General features: G+C 36.4%; 1 protein-coding gene and 1 long non-coding RNA gene across 3 annotated transcripts in view; both read right to left on the bottom strand.

Moving 5' to 3' along the window:
* The window catches only part of grid1b (glutamate receptor, ionotropic, delta 1b), a 720,128-nt gene that overhangs the window by 281,992 nt on the left and 419,886 nt on the right, over window positions 1–18,250 (bottom strand). The gene's annotated exons all lie outside the window — the stretch shown is intronic.
* On the bottom strand, window positions 12,414–17,463 carry LOC147841321 (uncharacterized). Its single transcript, XR_015503954.1, has 3 exons — window positions 14,610–17,463; window positions 13,903–14,565; window positions 12,414–12,755 (listed from the first exon to the last, which is right to left on the bottom strand). It is a non-coding gene; the product is annotated as an uncharacterized LOC147841321 (long non-coding RNA).

The raw sequence follows: 18,250 nt of genomic DNA, 5'->3' as shown, positions 1-18,250 counted from the left end.
TGCTAACTCCTAAATATTTCCCTTTAATATAAACGACTATAGTAAGACAGCTGCTTTTATTGGATTTTTTGTTTTCGCTGTTATATACTATAATAGTTTTCTCTTTAGCATATTATTTGCAGTAAATAATTAAACTTAACAATTATGCCTCATATTCCACTGACAGTTTTATTAATCACTAAGATATGATTGTGTTGGATTTAAGTTGCTTTGATTTAAAAATAAAAATTGCAAAAATAGCTTGGATGTATTTTTTTATTGCAAATGCCACAAAAATCACACTGCACAACAAACTAAAGATGTAATTCTTGCAACAACAGTAAACATTTTTTTTGTTATAAGGTCTGGTTTTGTGGTGGCTGTACTTTCAAAATTCTAACAGTGAACAGAGCTACTGCGAGGTCACACCTGCTTGGTACAATTGATTGAAAAGGATTTAGTTGAAAATATTTATTAGAAACTTATAAGTAATCAAAAAGTAATCAGATATAATCAGTTAGTTTACTTTTATAAAATAAAAGGTACACTACTTATTACATTTTAAATAGGGCAATTTGTAATCTGTAATCTATTTAATTTCCAAAGTAACCTCCTCAACACTAGTAGTTACTCTATGGGCCCTACCAAACACCTGGCGCAATGCTGCGTAATGCAAATGTTGTTTGCTAGTTTCAGCTTGACGCAAGAGTCGTGTTTTGAGGTGTTGCACCACGCTGTTTCAAGAGTTCACACTTAGCTGATGATTTACAAAGCTTATTTGGCATGCTGTCCCGGGAGAGAGCCCCGAGCTCAAGGGCTCCTCGAGCCCGGGGCTTCCTCCCGTTGGCAGAGCAAGAAGGGAGCCCGAGCTCGGTGGATCTCAGAACTCCCCTGCCGCTGTAGCTAAGGGAACGTAAGGAATTAGACAAGCTTGATTGTTAAGTATGTTGAATGTCTTTGGATGGTGGGAGGAAACCGGAGAACCCGGGGAAAACCCACGCGGACACGGGAAGGACATACAAACTCCCCACAGAAACACTCACCGGTCCTATAGAACTAGGACCGGCAATATTCTTGCTGTGTGGTTCACAGTGCTAACCACTGGACCGCCGTGCCGCCCAATCGCAGGTAAAGGAGGAGAATAGGGGAGGAGGGAGGTTTCTTCCAAACAAAGATAAATTGAACTGAAAACTGAGGCTATTTATGGTGCCTTAGGGCTCATATGATTGGAAGATTAGTGATTAGCAAATACGAGACTGGACGTGATAAATCATAAGCACGTGATCCTCTCGAAATTAGTTTATGAATAAACTTCACTTAAATAGCAAATGCATTTGCAGTCAAATGTATACCCATAGGCGTTCTGGCCTTAAAAAGGAGGTGTTTTATAGAGCATTGCTGGCGTGTTGCTATTGGGAGGAGGTAAAATAGACTAGCTAGTTAAAATTGACCAGCTGAGAGGAGTTCTAAAGTCCAGTGCAGAGCGGGTTAGTTGTGTACCTCGCTTACACATTGCTTAATACACACAGAATGTAAAGCAATATGCAAATATCTTTACAAATTAAAAAATAAAAGGAATAAAATATTTTAAAAAAATAATTATTTAACCAACATTTAACCCGCAACATGGAGGACCAGGACACATTTCTAAGCACAGATACTTTAAAAGATTTTAAGAGTCAGTACACGTTTGTGGCTCATCCCACATAACTGATTCAGTTTTAAACAGCATGTAATGATTTGTGTATGTTAATTTGTCCTTATACATATTTGCCTACTTATGCATGAGCTGTTACACAATACATACTGTTAAGTGGTTTCTGAAATAACTGCTAATGAAGAATTAAAGATGATGAAAAGTGAGGGGCGTCAATGAGCAATTCATTCATTTAAGTTGTGAGCAATGCCTTCATTTACGGGTAATTAGTGCAATTTCACTAAGAAAGTCTTGCTAGAGAAATTATCATCAGCCTACTGAAATTACTGAGATTTCCCCACATTCACGGTGATAAACTGATGAGAAAAATCAAATCATGAACTGAATTAAACTCAAACAAAACATAAACAAGTGCTCCATGCAGGGAAAACATCACAGGAGTGTTAAAACAGATTAGGAGCAAGATGATGGTGAGGTCTTTTCACACATTATCATTTGATGCACAGTGCTATTATATGCAATGTTTTACTTCACATTGATGTAGGTTTATTGAACAACCCGAGGGGTATTGCACAAAAGCAAGATAATGGATTAAGCTGGGATTTTCAAGATATCCTGCATGGCTGAATTTAGCCTTGACTCAGTTGCATGAAAGCAGGTTAGATTAAGCTAATTTATGTTACCATGGAGATGTATTCTTAATTTTGAGATGTATTCTCCAGAGCAGGCTAAAAACCAGGCTAAGATTAATCCTAGTGATTTATCTGTTAGTTTCCAACGCCAGTGCTACTAGAAATGAATGTGTTGCACAGTCACTCAATAAAAAAAGCCTAATGTCCAGATGTAATAGTAATATTATTATATGTATGTTCATATATGGCTGTTTGAGATTTTCTACAGGGTAGAGATAGACAAGAGAGATGAAACAGATGAACAATTGTGGGAGTGGGAGTAAATATACACTGTATATTTATTTATACAACAATTCTGTCTGGTTTCTGAATCTGATTGGCTGATAGCAGTGCAATATTTTGCAATATCAGTACTTGTACAGCCTCTTCACCCTTCTCTATTACTCCGCTGACATAGAGGTGACAGAAGATCAATAAACTCACTACATTTTGACAAATATTGCAGCTGTTGGGCAACATAATGTACTTTTGAGGCTTTTTTATGGGAGAATGTAGTTGTTTAGATTGCAACTATGCAGTTCATTTATAAGAAAAGTGCCATTTTTTAATGTTTATAATTTTGAAGATACAGCGCCATCTACAAGATGGTGACAGAGACAACAAAATAAGCCCTTAGAAGAGGAAAAAAACAAGTGTATATTTAAACTACAGCTGATCAAATCATAGTACAACAGGTAAGTTACTTTCTAAGTCAATCTCTTTCTTTTGTATGTTGAAGTGCTGTATACCATAGTAACTGTAGTGTGTTGAGTGTGAGAAAAGACTCACATATTAGAAATGTATGTATTTTGTGTTGGCTAGTCTTTGTATAACCCCGAGATACTTTTTGGTTGGCCATCTGTTTTAAGTCTCCTGTTTTCTTTTCTGCAAACTAGTTCAGTAAACTGAAAGAAAGAAGAAATGCCAGCATGTGTTTAACATTTTTCTTTATCGCAAACACAATACTAATCTGACAGTGTTTGCACTGCTTTGGATTTTTTGGGGTTAATTACTATAATGAAATCTCTCTAGACGACAAGATGACAATTTACGCCTAGATGACAATTTACGCCCTTCAGACTTATAATCGTAAAATGTCAGCAAAAATCACCTGTTTTGTCATGGCTTTAAAATTACGCTAGAGAATCATTCAAATACTAGCTCTAAAGTGACATTGCTGAATTAGCAATGGTTTCTGCTTAAAATATTATATATATATAAAATTATATATATATATATATATATATATATATATATATATATATATATATATATATATATATATATAAATATATATATATATATATATATAAATATATATATATATATATATATATATATATATATATATATATATATATATATATATATATATATATATATATATATATATATATATATATAAACAAATAAGTTATATATTTATGTAATAATACAAATATTTTGTAAACATAATATTTTTATTTTTGGTACAAATTTAAATTTTTCAACTTATTACCTGATTGGCTCACATCAGGTTCAACCCAGGGTCATTCTGATTACATACCCCTATATACATTTCTGGAGAGCGCCAAATACGTCCCAGGAGCTACATTTTGCATTTTTTGTTTTCGCAAATCCACCAGAGGCTGCTGTGTACGCTTTTTGAAATCTCAAAATTTTTCTCATGAGTTCCATTCACACCTGCTTTTCTCACATCAATGCATCAGAGGCCGCTGTCACCTGACTTACTGACTGACCAATCCCCCTACCCTCCTCTTTCCCTAAACCCAACAGATAGTGTTTGAAAAAGCAGTAATTGACCAGCACCCACTCTCTTTCCTAAACCCAACAGATAGTGTTTTCAAAAGCAATCCAGTAAACGAAAAGCCCTCATGGCTGCCTGATTTTTATTACATTTTCAGATTTTACCACATTCTTACTCGGTTATTTACTTGTCTATTTTATCTTTTCTGGAATTGTTTTTACCAGAATCGAAACCTGTCATCATGGTCAACATCTCAAATCCTCCAACATACACTGCATGCCAATAGACAAACTAAAAACAGTGGAAAAGCCATCCACGTGGAGGTAAGCAATCAGCTGCTAGCATGAAAGAAACAGTGCCATACCACCCAGTAGCAATCATGTTAAAGACGGCATGCAGTCATACATTCCTCTGGCAACATAATTCATGATCTCCACAAATGTACATAGGGGTACATTTTCAGAATGAGCCTACAGTATATTGCATATTTGCATCACAAGCTATCTACCCTGGGCTTGACAGCAGTATGTTCTCATCTTGGATTAGCAAACTTGCAACAGGGTCAAGCCATGCTGTTTTGGTTTTTCTGTCTTTCTAATTCTACTTTTGTGCAATCCCTTTTCCAATGTTTGAAAAAAAATGTATGGACACTGAAAAATGCTTGACATTGTAGTGAAATTTAGGTCTATTTACAGTGTTGCTGTAACACATTTACAATGGACCTGAATTGACAAATTACATTTAAAACACTGCTTTGTGGTTAAAGTCAGGTTTGACAAGTATAAAAAATGTATCTGTTTAACTGTTTTTTTTTGTTTCTTTAATCATAAATATGCAGAACTTGAGTTAAACTACTGCATTAGTTTGATTTAAATATTCAGTACGCCTCATCAACGACAGCGTCATATATCACCCTCATAACCAACTACACTCTCATTAATTTTCCAAATATTACTTATTAAAAGCAGGAGGGGTATTGCTACATTTGAACTATTCATGTAAATATTAATTTTACACTGCGCTGCAAAGCATTAAGGGATGAGTGTCATTAATTTTTATCACTGAAAGTTGGATAGAGCGTTGCTGCCTAACCTAAGAAGTTTGACTTGGCATCATATGAAAGCCCTTAAATTTTAAATACATTATATATATATATATATATATATATATATATATTTTTTTTTTTTTTTTTTCTGTAATTTTGATGATTCTGTCAATGTTGCACTTTACTGTATAGTGAACACAGTGTACCACAGTATATTTTGCATAATGACATGTATTAATCACCAAACTCAAATCCAGTGTTAACTATCTAAGCTCAAAGTCTAAAGCACATGGTGGAAAAGCATTAAGGGCATGTCTAAATCCACTTTTGATATTGTAAGGATGGAAAAATACTGTTTGCGCCACAGCGCATGGTCTATCAGGGTTGTGCTTATTCTCCTAATGAGTTGTGGTTGTGTTTTGAACATAACATGCATTAAACCAATCAGAGTCTCATCTCATATTCCCTTCAAGAGTCAGTTGCATCACGTCATGGCGCATTGGCTATTTCAATGAAATCTTATGGCAATTCGCAACTTTTTGATTTAGTGGCTAATTTGTATGAATTCTTCCAAACTAATTAATCCAATTTAATATGATTTGCTCATCACCCAATGATGGTTGGGGATAAGGGTGGGGTTAGGTGCCACACCTCCTTTATACAATTGGATATTTTCGTACGACTGAACTATTAATTAGCCACTAAACTGACAAAATGTAAACTACTCATGTTTCCTCGTGAAATCAGGCTGGCTATTTACATGGTGGACTTTGTAAAAAATTGAATGCTTCACTAGCTAGAAAACAATTAAACAGACTATCTGCAAAGAATGAGCCTTTTCCATTTAGCCTTTTTACTTTCTCTTTACTTTACTTTTACTCTTTACATCTTTACTTTCATGTTACTTTACTTACTTTTTGAGACCTGCCGTGACCTGCTTGAAAAGGTGGTCTCAGTACGGTTTAAAACGAACCCTGGAGCAGTTCGTTTGTAGTGAGAATATGATCCAAACTAAAACAGACCCAACAGCAATAAGTACTGATTTACCTGAACATTTACTGAACATTACCTGATGGATCGTTGGTAATATTTCCACAAGAGGACCATGTCACAGTTTAGCTAAATTAATTCACACCTCCTACTGAAGTGACATGCGATGCATTAAAACATTGTTTTCCAGCCGTGGCCGTGCTTCATTCTCGAAATTTAAAATTTCTCTAAAGCAGGGATACAATCAGTCATTGTAGTCGTAGCTCCATAGTAAAAAGTGACATTTTGTGTCTGCCGGTTTGTTTACTTGCGGGAGTTCATTGGCATGTGAATTTTGACTAATTGATAAGCAGTTTAGGAACTATGTTTAACAACATTTGGCCAATGAGAGATGTTAACTTTGTCATATAACTGCATTTTGGTTGTTTTCAACTGGTTCGGACCAAAGCCAGCAGTGTGGTGTGAAAACGACCCAAAGATGGCAGAACATGCAACAATGTATCATTTATTGCCCTTGGACCAGACCAAATGAAGCGAACTACAGATGTGAAAGCACCCTTAGTGTAGGTAAGGTAGTTGTTGAAAAATATTGATATATTTTTCTTTTTGGCTAGTTAGGGTAGACGTTGGGCCAATAGAATAGATTGTTTTGTTTTTTATTTATTTCTATTGTTTGGACAGTGGCCACGTCATATCTTTCCAACTTTCCCATCTACCTGTTTAAACATTTTGTGTCCCATTTGGTGTCTGTGACTTTCAATATATATTTTTTGTAAATATTTTTGCACTTATTTTCACTATTTTTTTGTAAACAAAACTCACTTTATTGCATTTAGTTCGGGCATTCTCACACTATGCTATCCGTACCGTGCCCAGGCCTGTTTCCTGGATCATTTGAAAAGTGTGAGTGCGCTGAATCGGGTGGGGTTCACTTGGGCTTTGGCGCGGTATGCCCATGTGTGAGTGCAAAACGCACCAAAGCCCGAAACTGAAATTAAGACATGACTTTTAAGGGACTGTTTCATATGGATTTATTAATCATTCTTACTGTTTAGTGAACACAAACTGCTGTAGTTTATTAAATACGTAAACTCCTCACTGCACGACAGCTGCGCACCTTCAGCAAACCTCCTAATTCCTGCAGCACGAGGGCTTTATGATTGTTTATCATAACAATGTTTATGTTTATGACCATCAAAAGTGGCTGATGTGTTCGTCGAAATATCTGACTGCATGTCACTGCATCCCTAAAGACCAAAGCGATATAACTAGAGAAATATCCACTGTGCTGAGCAAGAGCACTTACTTAACAGCGCAGCATCAATGACGTAAGCGTGCCCAGGCCCGATTATAATGTGAGTGCGGGCCGTCGGGGGAGATGGGAAGGGGGAGAAGCCTACTTTGGCCCGATTTGTTGGTATTTTACTTCTCCCTCATTGATATTGTGTGTTTGCTAATATGTTTCATCCAAAATGAATGTTACATGTATATGTATAGGACACATAGTACACTATTGAGGGGAAAATGTAAATTTTTGTAAATTACATAAAAAAAAAAAAATCATTGAACTCAATTGTGAGATTGCTGTTTATTTGCATTATTCAAGAGTTCACACTTAGCCGATAATCAACAAAGCGTATTTGGCATGCTGTCCCGGGAGAGAGCCCTGAGCTCGTAATATCCTCGAGCCCGGGGCTCCCTCCCGTTAGAAGGGCGAGAGGGGAATTCGAGGTCAGGTAGGTCTCGAGAACTCCCCTGCTTGTCACCGTGAGAAGTGTAAACTCAGGTTGTATTGGGTGATAATTTGTTTTAGTCGATTGCTATGGTTTAAGTTTTTGGACGGTGGGAGGAAACCGGGGAACCCGGGGAAAACCCACGCGAACACGGGGAGAACATGCAAACTCCACACAGAAACACCAACCAGCCCGATGGGTTGGACTAGCGGTGTTCTTGCTGTGAGGCAACAGTGCTAGCCACTGGGCCACCGTGTCGCCCGATCAGAAAAAGTGGGAGGATGTAGGGGTGGAAGGGGGGGAGCTTCAAGACAAAGATAACTGGAGTGGAAAACTCAGGTTATTTATAATGCTTCCGTAATCATCTAATAGGGCTGATTACGGAGCTAACAAGGAGCCAGCTGTGTTGATTATAAGCACGTGATCCTCTCGAAATTAGTTTATAAATAAACCACACTAAGTACAGTAAGAAATGTAAATATATATATATATATATATATATATATATATATATATATATATATATATATATATATATATATATATATATATATATATATATATATATATATATTCATTCTGAACATAATTAAATTTTTTATTTTTATTATTTTTTTATATTATTAAATTAGGAACCATGGCAACTTTATTGTAATACAGTTTGGTATGTTTAGCTTTGGCCCACCACCCTCAATCAAGTTTGGTTTTTGGCCCTTCATAAGAAAACGTTTGGGCAGCTCAAGTTAACTCCAGTTAACCTCACGTCAACTATCATTCAATAGATTATAATAGACTTTGCTTAATATATGTTAACAATTTTTTTTTTTTTTAATGGTCCTCTAACTGACATCCTATTGACAAGAAACACTGTATATATGTCAACTTATATTAAGATGTCAAATACTCATTTTAACCACTGCTGAAGTGCTTCTTTGTCCTTACATGACATTTATATTATGACAGGTGATTTTTTCAGACATTTACAGTTAACAGTATCCTGCTGTCACATTCAATGTGTTTACTCAAAACACCAGAGCAGTGAGGCATAAATAGCTAATGAAAGACTAAGCAAAGCAAAGATAATTAATGAGCTGTGCATAGAGCGCCAAACGAAGTACACTAAATACGCATGAGCTGCCAGTTAGATGCTAAGGTGAACAATTTGAACTCAGTTCACTGGTTATAAATGACTACACCGTCCACTGTTGTCCTTTACTCCTGGAATTTCTCCATGATTCATTGCTGAAGCCTGATGCATTTAAATTAAGTGTGTTTATTGTCAACTCTCTGCTGCACGTAAGAGTTCATAGTGTATATTTCATCGAGCGGGATGCGCTGTTTAGATCATACAATAGATCTTCCCACTATGAGCACTTCACATTGCGTCAAGTTCATACAGGCTATAAAACTCAAGAAAGGTATTTAATTAATGCAATACAGTATATCACATTTCAGCAGTTATCTGCTCCCCAGTTTTAGCTCGCAGCTGCAAACTCTTCACGCTCCGTTTTTCTGTTATTAACAAAATGAAAAGAACAATATAACAGTCAGGCATTTTTTTTAAGTTCAAAGCCAGAAGTACAAATACTGGGAAATACATTTTCGTGATGTGCTGGAGGTTTGTCAGCAATAGAAGTAGAATGTTCGTTTGTTCATTCATCCATTCATTCATTTATTCATTCATCCATCCATCCAGCCATCCATTTATTTTTTTACTTATTTTTATTTTATTTTATGTATTTGTTTATTTATTTATTGTAACACTTTATTTTGATGGTCCATTTGAGTATTAGTAGACTGTCTGCTTGATATATGTTGATATTGCTAATTCAACAGACGTTCAACTGACTTTAAGAAACTTTGGTAGTACATGTCAACTTACACTACCCTAAACCCTAACCTTAACCCTGACCATAACCCTAACCTACAGTAACAGTCTACTTATAATCTAATGAGAATTAGTAGACACGTAGGTACAATGCAAATAAAATTCAACAAATGGACCCTCAAAATAAAGTGTGACTTTTAAAAAAATTTAGTTTATGTGTTTATTTATTACATCAACCCATCCATCCATCCATCCATCCATCCATCCATCCATCCATCCATCCATCCATATTTATTTATTTATTTATTTATTTATTTATTTATTTATTTATTTATTTATTTATTTATTTATTTATTTATTTATTTATAATAACAATAATAATAATAATAATAATAATAATAATAATAATAATAATAATAATAATAATAATAATAATAATAATTTATATGCTTGCCTAATCTGAGTTCATTTTTGCATTTATAGACCTGAGTAGTTTCTACAGTGGATTCAATGAGAATTGTGCCTATTTACTCTAACTTCACTACAACTATAGTAGTGTATAGTATATAGTAGTGTTTACTATATAGTATTTTACTGTCATATCTAATGCTTAATCCAACATTACCACTGACCCTAATTTGCAAGGTGATTTAATCCCCGCTGCAGCCTCTAATCTGAGACTCCTGGTGCTGTTGTCCTAAAACGGTTCTAGAGCTGTGTCATTTCAGTGCTGATTGCAGATCAAATGTTTTGTTTCCTCAGGCATGTTTCTTTATCAATGCAGTGAGCCAAAAACATTAGGCAGTCTTGCATGACGTCATGTATAAAAGCCAGCCCGAATTTACATTGCTGGTACAAACAAAAGTAGACAAGTTAGCTTACATTAGCAAGTAAACTTAATCTTTCATCTATAGAAAGTAGATTAACAAGTTCAAGAGCAGCTTGACTATTTATAAAATCCTCTAATCTTCCTTTATGCAGAATAAAACGGTTGTCTAAGGGGTCACTTTTGACCAGGCAGCTATAAAACTATTTTTACAAAAGGAAAATCTACTTACACACACATACACTGCAACAAGAAATAACCGCATGATGAGGTTGTTTCTTCACATTCAAAAAAAAAATAAAATAAAAAAAAATAATAATATTAATAAAATAAATAAAAATAAATAATTAAATAAATAAATAAATAAATATGGAGCTAATAACATGCCAAAACAATCTAAACTTGAATTGTGTTCATTTTAATTAATAAATATGGAGCTAATATTATGCCAAAACAATCTTAATTTGAATTGTGTTTTAATTTAATTTATAGCAATTGTAATTTAATAAAACTGAATATTTTTTTCCATTAAAATGTTTTGAATTGGAATTTCTTAATTTGAATTTCATAACTTGAATACTGAACATCTGAAATTAAAACAAATTATTTTTTAAGTCAGATTTTTAAAAGATGTCATTTTAATTTTCTGATTTGTTTTGTTTAGAATTCATAGACTGCAGATATTGGGCAGATATACAGTCTCAAGTTTTTAAGATCAAGAAATTCGAAACATCAAATTCAATATTCTAAAATAAATTCTAAAACCACACATTCCGATTGTGAAATTCAGATTGTGCAAAAAGAAAGTAAGAGTAGACGATCACCGAAAAGTTAAACCAAGAATCACTTCAACTTGATTCATGGTTATGCACTAGATGCGAATTATGAGGCCTGGGGGTTTCGCTTTTTTTACTTACTGTATACCTTTATATAAAGTTAAAAAAAATATATGCAATTTAATACACACTTATGGTCGCACATAGAAGTAATATTCAGTTTTATTAAATTACAATTCATGATAATTCAAATGAATACAATTCAAATTCAGATTGTTTTGGCATAGTATTAGCTCCATAAATAAATAAATTATCTGCTTTATTTGTAGTACAATTAATCTGCTTTATTTGTAGTACAATAAAGGAAGCCCTGGCACATGTCCAGAATAAGTTATGGGGTTTCTGGAACTCCCGGATGCAAAATAATCCAAAAAATATATACAGTTGAAGTTAGAATTATTAGCCCCCTTGAATTATTCGCCCTCCTGTTTAATTTCTTCCCCAATTTCTGTTTAACGGAGAGAATATTTTTTAACACATTTCTAAACATAATAGTTTTAATAACTCATTTCTAATAACTAATTGCATGTAAAAAAAAAATAATAATAAAAAACATCAGATTGCATGTAAAAATGAACAGGTAATTGACTCTAATCATTAATGATTTGACCATTTTGAATCTAATAGAGAAGGAAATATCAATTTGATCCTTTAACATATATACATTAATGAGTACACACTCTTTTAAAGCCAATATTTTTATTCATTTTTCAGTGAGTATAGACAATATTCTGGTGCATTTAAACAAAAGGGTTTTAGTAAATGATTATATTCAATGAAAAAAAAAGAGTGTGCTCACCTAACATCTTTAGGAACAGAAGGATAATTAATTATTTTCAGATGAGATAAAAAAAAGAAAAAAATACAAGCTATTAAATTTAATCAATTCATTTTTATTAATGTTGTCTTCATTTTTCCTCTTTAATAAAATTGCATTTAACATTTTCAACAAATTAATTGTAGTGCACCATGACATATTTGAATATGTATCTTAAAAATGCACTGTTTTGGAAACAAAAGCTTTTGTCAAATATTGTGCATTTAAGTGGTGATAAAATATGAATACATGAAGTTATAATAAAATGTGTTTTTTCTTCTTTTAAAAGCAAAGGCTCTGTTCTTTATTTTGAAATAAAATATGTTCTTATATGCATGGCAGAAAATATTCTGTGGGCTGTCAAATTAAAAATCATTAAAAAAGGCAGTTACTGGCAACTTAAGAATACAAAAAATAAATAAATAACTAAAACTAAAGGTAATCTTTCAAGAGGAGGTTAACTCTAAAGACTTGAACACTAGGCTTGATTAGTGTTGGGGGTAATGTAAGGCAATGGCCCTCCAAATAGAGTGAGCGCAGTTCACTTGGGCTTTGGCACGGTACTGTCACGGTTGAGGTGGGGAAAAGGAGCGAGGACTCAAGTGCAAAGAAATAATGGGTATTTACTAGGGATGTAACGGTATTGTAAATACCGTCATACCGCAATATTAAATTTTTTCGATATTACCGAAGTCGCATGACTCGGTAAAACTATAGGTCTTCTGAGAAAATTTGCTCAGGCGAATGAAGCGAACGGGAGGTAGCTGAAACTTCATTTCCCATCAGCCCCGGCGTGGCCATAATCCTTTGCGGTCTGTTGTCGCTACAGATCCAGTAATGCGGAAATGGAGTGTGCTGCTAGTAGCGGAGATGAAAAAAAGATGGAAATGATCGAACCTAACGCGGGTGTTGTCGCCGCGCGCGTGCTGAATAGCGGTGCTGTCGCGCGCGTTCTGATCAGCTGTGTTGTGGCGCGCGTATTGTAAAGCGCCGAGGGGGGGTTGAGCGCGCATACTCAAGAGAGGTGTTATCGCGCGCCTACTGAAGGGCTGGACTGGACGGAGGTTGTGTCGCGTCGCGGGGGCACTTTTGATCGTTTTGGAAGGGCATTTTCTATCCAAGACTAAAAAGGGCATGTACACTGCACAGGTTGAGCCCTATGTGTGCACGTGCCTGCAAGTTGGGGAATACGACTAATAACAGTCATGGGGACTGCAGAAACACAGCACACTGTTCAGATTGATGCAGACATAAGATCTCTATCTCACTCATGGTTTGTCCTCTCAAGTGGGGGAAAGACAATGCACAACATTACCCCACTGCTGTCAACATGGGCCAAGTCATATCTCTCTTGTCCCAGAATCCTCAGTCCCAAATGAGAGGGTTTTTTTCTGTTGCAGGGGACATTGTAAATACCCAGAGATACCAGCTTTTACCAGATTATAGTTATATGATAATTTTCCTTTAAACCCATCTCTATCTAAGTGAGTGATTAAATGTTAAATGTGATGAGTTTTCAACAATACTAAATTGAAACTTTATTTTTTTTACATGGTTTAATAATTTTTTGTTATTAAAATTGAAGTTCCTGTTTCAAAGCTTACAGATAGATGGCTAATTTGTATGTCATTGACACTTTTGGCACTTTTTTGGAGTATTTTCAAAAGTTTTGTTTTTTCCTGTAAATGATTCAATAAATACCGTACCGTGACATTCATACCGAGGTATTACCGTACCGTGAAATTCTGATACCGTTACATCCCTAGTATTTACTGATAAAAATAAAAAGCCAAACATCAAAACAAACTACCCTGAGGGGGAAAATAAAACAAACAAACAAACAAACAAACTAGACTGTGCAGGCTAGCAAACTGGAGAGCAGGAGAACAGGACAAGACAGGAAAAAAATGACATCTGATGACGAACTGGCACAGAACAGAAAACATGAGGGGATTATAAAGCAAAAGTAAATTGACACAAACAGGTGAACATGACAAACTAATAATGAGTTAACAAGGAGGGTGAGACTAGACAATAGACGGAAGAGCGCATGACAAAGACAAGCCATGCGCTCACATAAAACAGGACAAGAACATGCAGCCAATGAGAGAACTCATTAACCGCATGTTCATGACAAGACAAGCACAACACTGAAGCACACGACAAAAGCACATGACCACAATGTAAACACCGAGCCACGTGGTTTGACAAGAGATGCAAGACACGAGCACACAATAAACACCTTACCGTGCGCTCACACATAAGCAACGCGCATGCTTCATCCCAGCGCCAACCAAAACTAAAACCAACTAGACGGAGGCGCCGAGAATAAAGCAGCGCGATGCTGACAGAACAAACACATACACTAGTACAAGAGCACGCGCGTCAAAGGCACGCGGAGCCCGCACGGCCGCATCAAGCGAGAGCAAGCACACTCTGCACACACCCACGAAGGCGCGCGCACACACGGAGACACACACAATGACAGAAAAAAGTGCTCGACCCAAGAAAACTCAAGTCGAGCATAACAGGACAGGACTAGACATGACTAGTGTCCGGACTCCACCACCAAAACAAGAATTTACATGGCCAGAGTGGCAGAACCCTGACAGGTACACTTGTGTGTGAGTGCAAAACACGCCTAAGCCCGAAACTGAAAGCGAGACATGACTTTTAAGGGACTGTTTCATATGGATTTATTAATCATTTCCACCGTTTAATGAACACAAACTGTCGTAGTTTATTAAAGACGCAAACTCCTCACTGCACCACAGCTGCATCGTCAGCAAACCTCCTAATTCTTGCAGCACGAGGACTTTGTTATTGCTTATGAGCGTCAAAAGTGGCGTATCTGTTCGCCGAAATGTTTGACTGCATGTTACCGCATCCCATATGACTAAAACTATATAACTAGTGAAATCTCCACTGTGCTGAGCGAGAGCGCTTCTCTACTGAACAGCACATCATCGATGACGTAAACGTGCCCAGGCCAGAATGTACTGTAAGTGCGGGCCGTCGGGGGAGACGGGAGGGAGGACAAGCGAGCTTTGGAATGGTTCAAGGCAACTGTACATAGTGTGAGTACACCCTTATTTGCTAAGTCCGCCCCTGACCAGAGTTACCGGCCGCTACCACATATTTGCATTATTTGGAAATGTATTACCGCGCCCCAAGAATATCTGGTCAGGTTTCACTCACCCTGCAGACCTTTACCTCGACGGCCAGATTTGCAGAAGCTTACTGTGGCCCATCAGCAATTTGGGGACTGGCATTGATGCACAACATCTTACTATTCAGTGACTGTAGAAGAACAGCTTTGTGAATTAATAGATTCCAGGGGTCTCTGCTATTCTAGCTGCACCTCACAAAAAGGCTGCAGTCAACAAAACAATGGGGTAGCTCAATGTTGGCTGCACAAAGAATACGAGAGCAATGTTTCAGCGGGAAATGGGACTTTGTACAGGAGGTGTCTACGAGGACGTATTCATCCGCTCCAAAGGGAGCGCGGGAGCCAGCTAGTGAATGACAGCCACTGAAAACAGGACCCTACTGCGAAGAAAGATCAATGAAGTCATGTGTGAGAGAAAGTGTTGGAATACATCAACAACAAACTGTGAGGGTTATGGCAGTGTGTGGATGGCTGAGTGACTTTCGCTAGACCTTCACGCTGTTAGTTTCTCTCTTGTCTTTTCTTGCTCATTCTTAGATGATGAAGTAAAAAAATAAATAAATAAATATTGCTTTTCAAATGGTCATAAATCCCAAACGGATGGAGGTTTGGCTTTGTCCAGCCTGCTGTGCTTCAGTGAGGAAGGGACATTGTGTGCATTCAAACAACAGAGCAGATCGTGACATCACAGGAAGTGAGCGGGGTGCGTTTCAGAGTGCATTTGTGCTAGAGCATGTTTGATGTCTCAGAGTAAAGGACAAAGTGTGTGTGTGAGAGAGAGAGAAAGGGAAATGGTGTGTGACAGTGATCGTACTGCTTGAAAAGGGAAAGAGCAAAAAGGGAGATGCAGGGGAGAGATGGGAAACAGCACGGAAATCCAAGGTCTCTCCTTAATCATTATCATTCAGCTGTCAGTGGGAGTCCGGTCTGAGCTCGGCCCTGGACCGCCAGCCCCCCAGCCCCATCTGCTTCCAATAAAGTTCAACAAAAACCTTAATTTGAATGAATGTCCCATTCTTTCTCGTAATTTTAAATGCTTTTCTCATCAGAGACAGTGATATTGAGTTGATTTTGGAGGACGAAGTAAAAAATAAAAATAAAAAAACTCATTGTTCATCACTCATTGTGGCACTGCAAAACAAATTCAAATTTAAAGAGCCCCTGTTTTTCATTATAAAAGTTCATATTTTGGTTTTGGGGGTCTCCAACAACAGGCTGATATGCATGCAAGGTCAAAAAACACTGTCATTGTCTTATAATATGCATTTATTTTTACCTAATTATCCTAAAGACTCCCATATGATTTGTTCAGTGATTCATTTAATCCCAACCCCCTCCTTAGCACAATGCTAATCTGAGCTGATAGGTCTGCTGACAAAGTCTGTTGTGATTGGTCGACAGCATTCAGCAGCCTGAGGCAGAGAGAAACGCCCACCATGGCTTATCAACATTGTTGAAGTAGTCAGATTGCAGAGTAAATGTGTGAGCCCAATGCAGGGGTGCATTTAAGCAATGCAGTTAAACACCAGGTTATTGCTCTATTCTTAAACTTAAGTAAAAATATTAAGTAATAATTTTATAAAACTATTTTGAAACTTGATTGCTCCACGTGTGTAGGAACAAGTGATGGTGGCCATAGCAGCAACAACTGGCAGAGGATTGCAATCTCACAAACGCATATATAAGCTAGAGAAAACAAGGAGGCAACCATTTTAATCACAATTACTTACACTTGTGAAATGGAGGAAGGAACTGGTCCATGAACTGTGTACTGTGAAATTCCTGGCAAGCTCTGACAAAGTCCAATACATACAATAGTCTTTATTGATCCTTCCTTTAACAAACGGCCAATGAATCCCCCATTGCAGGTTAGATTATTGCATTAATCACCAGAATGTTCACCCATCTTCATTCATGATCAGTTCCACACACACACCTGTACTCTGCTAGTGTTTGAAGGGAAAGGCATGTTCATGTTTTACCAGATCTGGCAATTCACATGTGGTATTGTTTTGCGTCAACAGTCGATACGAACAGGCAAAAGATTTGGATGTAAATGACTCTGAGTTAAATCTTTTATCAAAAATGTAGATTTTTAGACAAGATGCACTTTCAGATTTAATCATCAACTGAATGTTTTTATTCACTTAGAGCTGTGTTGCACATAGCACATAAAGGCATTTTCAAAGAAACATAATAGTGGCTCTTTATGCTTTTCAAATGTTTCCCCAACAACAAAAATGTGGCTAGTGAAAATGCTGAAAATGAGTGGCTAGTAACAACAGAAAACTACCAGCCATGCTGATGAGCAGAAAAAAATTAATAAATAAATAAATAAATAATAATAATAATAATTCATAAATCCATTCATTCATTTTCTTTTTGACTCAGTCCCTTTATTAATCTGGGGTCATCACAGCAGAATAAACTGCCAACTTATCCAGCATATGTTTTACGCAGCCCTTCCAGCTGCAACCCATTACTGGAATTTAGAATAGGTGAAATGCACTGACATACTGGTGAAGTACATTTACTTAAAACAAACGACCTTGATTGCTATTAAATTTTACAACAGATAAAATGGAGTGCAAGCAAAAGGTTAAATTAATTGTGACATCCTGTAGATTTGGAAAGTAACATTTCACACCATGACTTTTCTATTTATTTACAGTATGCATAACCAACAAATTAATGTCTTGTGTTGTTGTTTCTGAATTGTTGTACTTTAAATAAGACTTTTGCAGAGCTAAAAAAATAAATAAATAAATAATAAAAAAAAAATCTCAGCTTTACTCAAGCAATTTTTGATGTTATCATCATCTGAATGCTAGCAGCTAGTTCTCGGCAACTCTCACATGGTCGCTCAATGAAGCTAAACTGGGCTGTGCCTGGTCAATGCATGGATGAAAGAACACATGGGAAGCTAGGTTGTTACCGGAAGTGGTATTAGTG

The sequence above is a fragment of the Danio rerio genome, chromosome 12 (assembly GCF_052040795.2).
Source record: "Danio rerio strain M-AB ecotype USA chromosome 12, GRCz13ab, whole genome shotgun sequence".
Taxonomy (NCBI): Eukaryota; Metazoa; Chordata; class Actinopteri; order Cypriniformes; family Danionidae; genus Danio; species Danio rerio.
The sequence above is the reverse complement of the archived record's forward strand: the minus strand, read 5'-3'. Positions and strand labels throughout refer to the sequence as shown.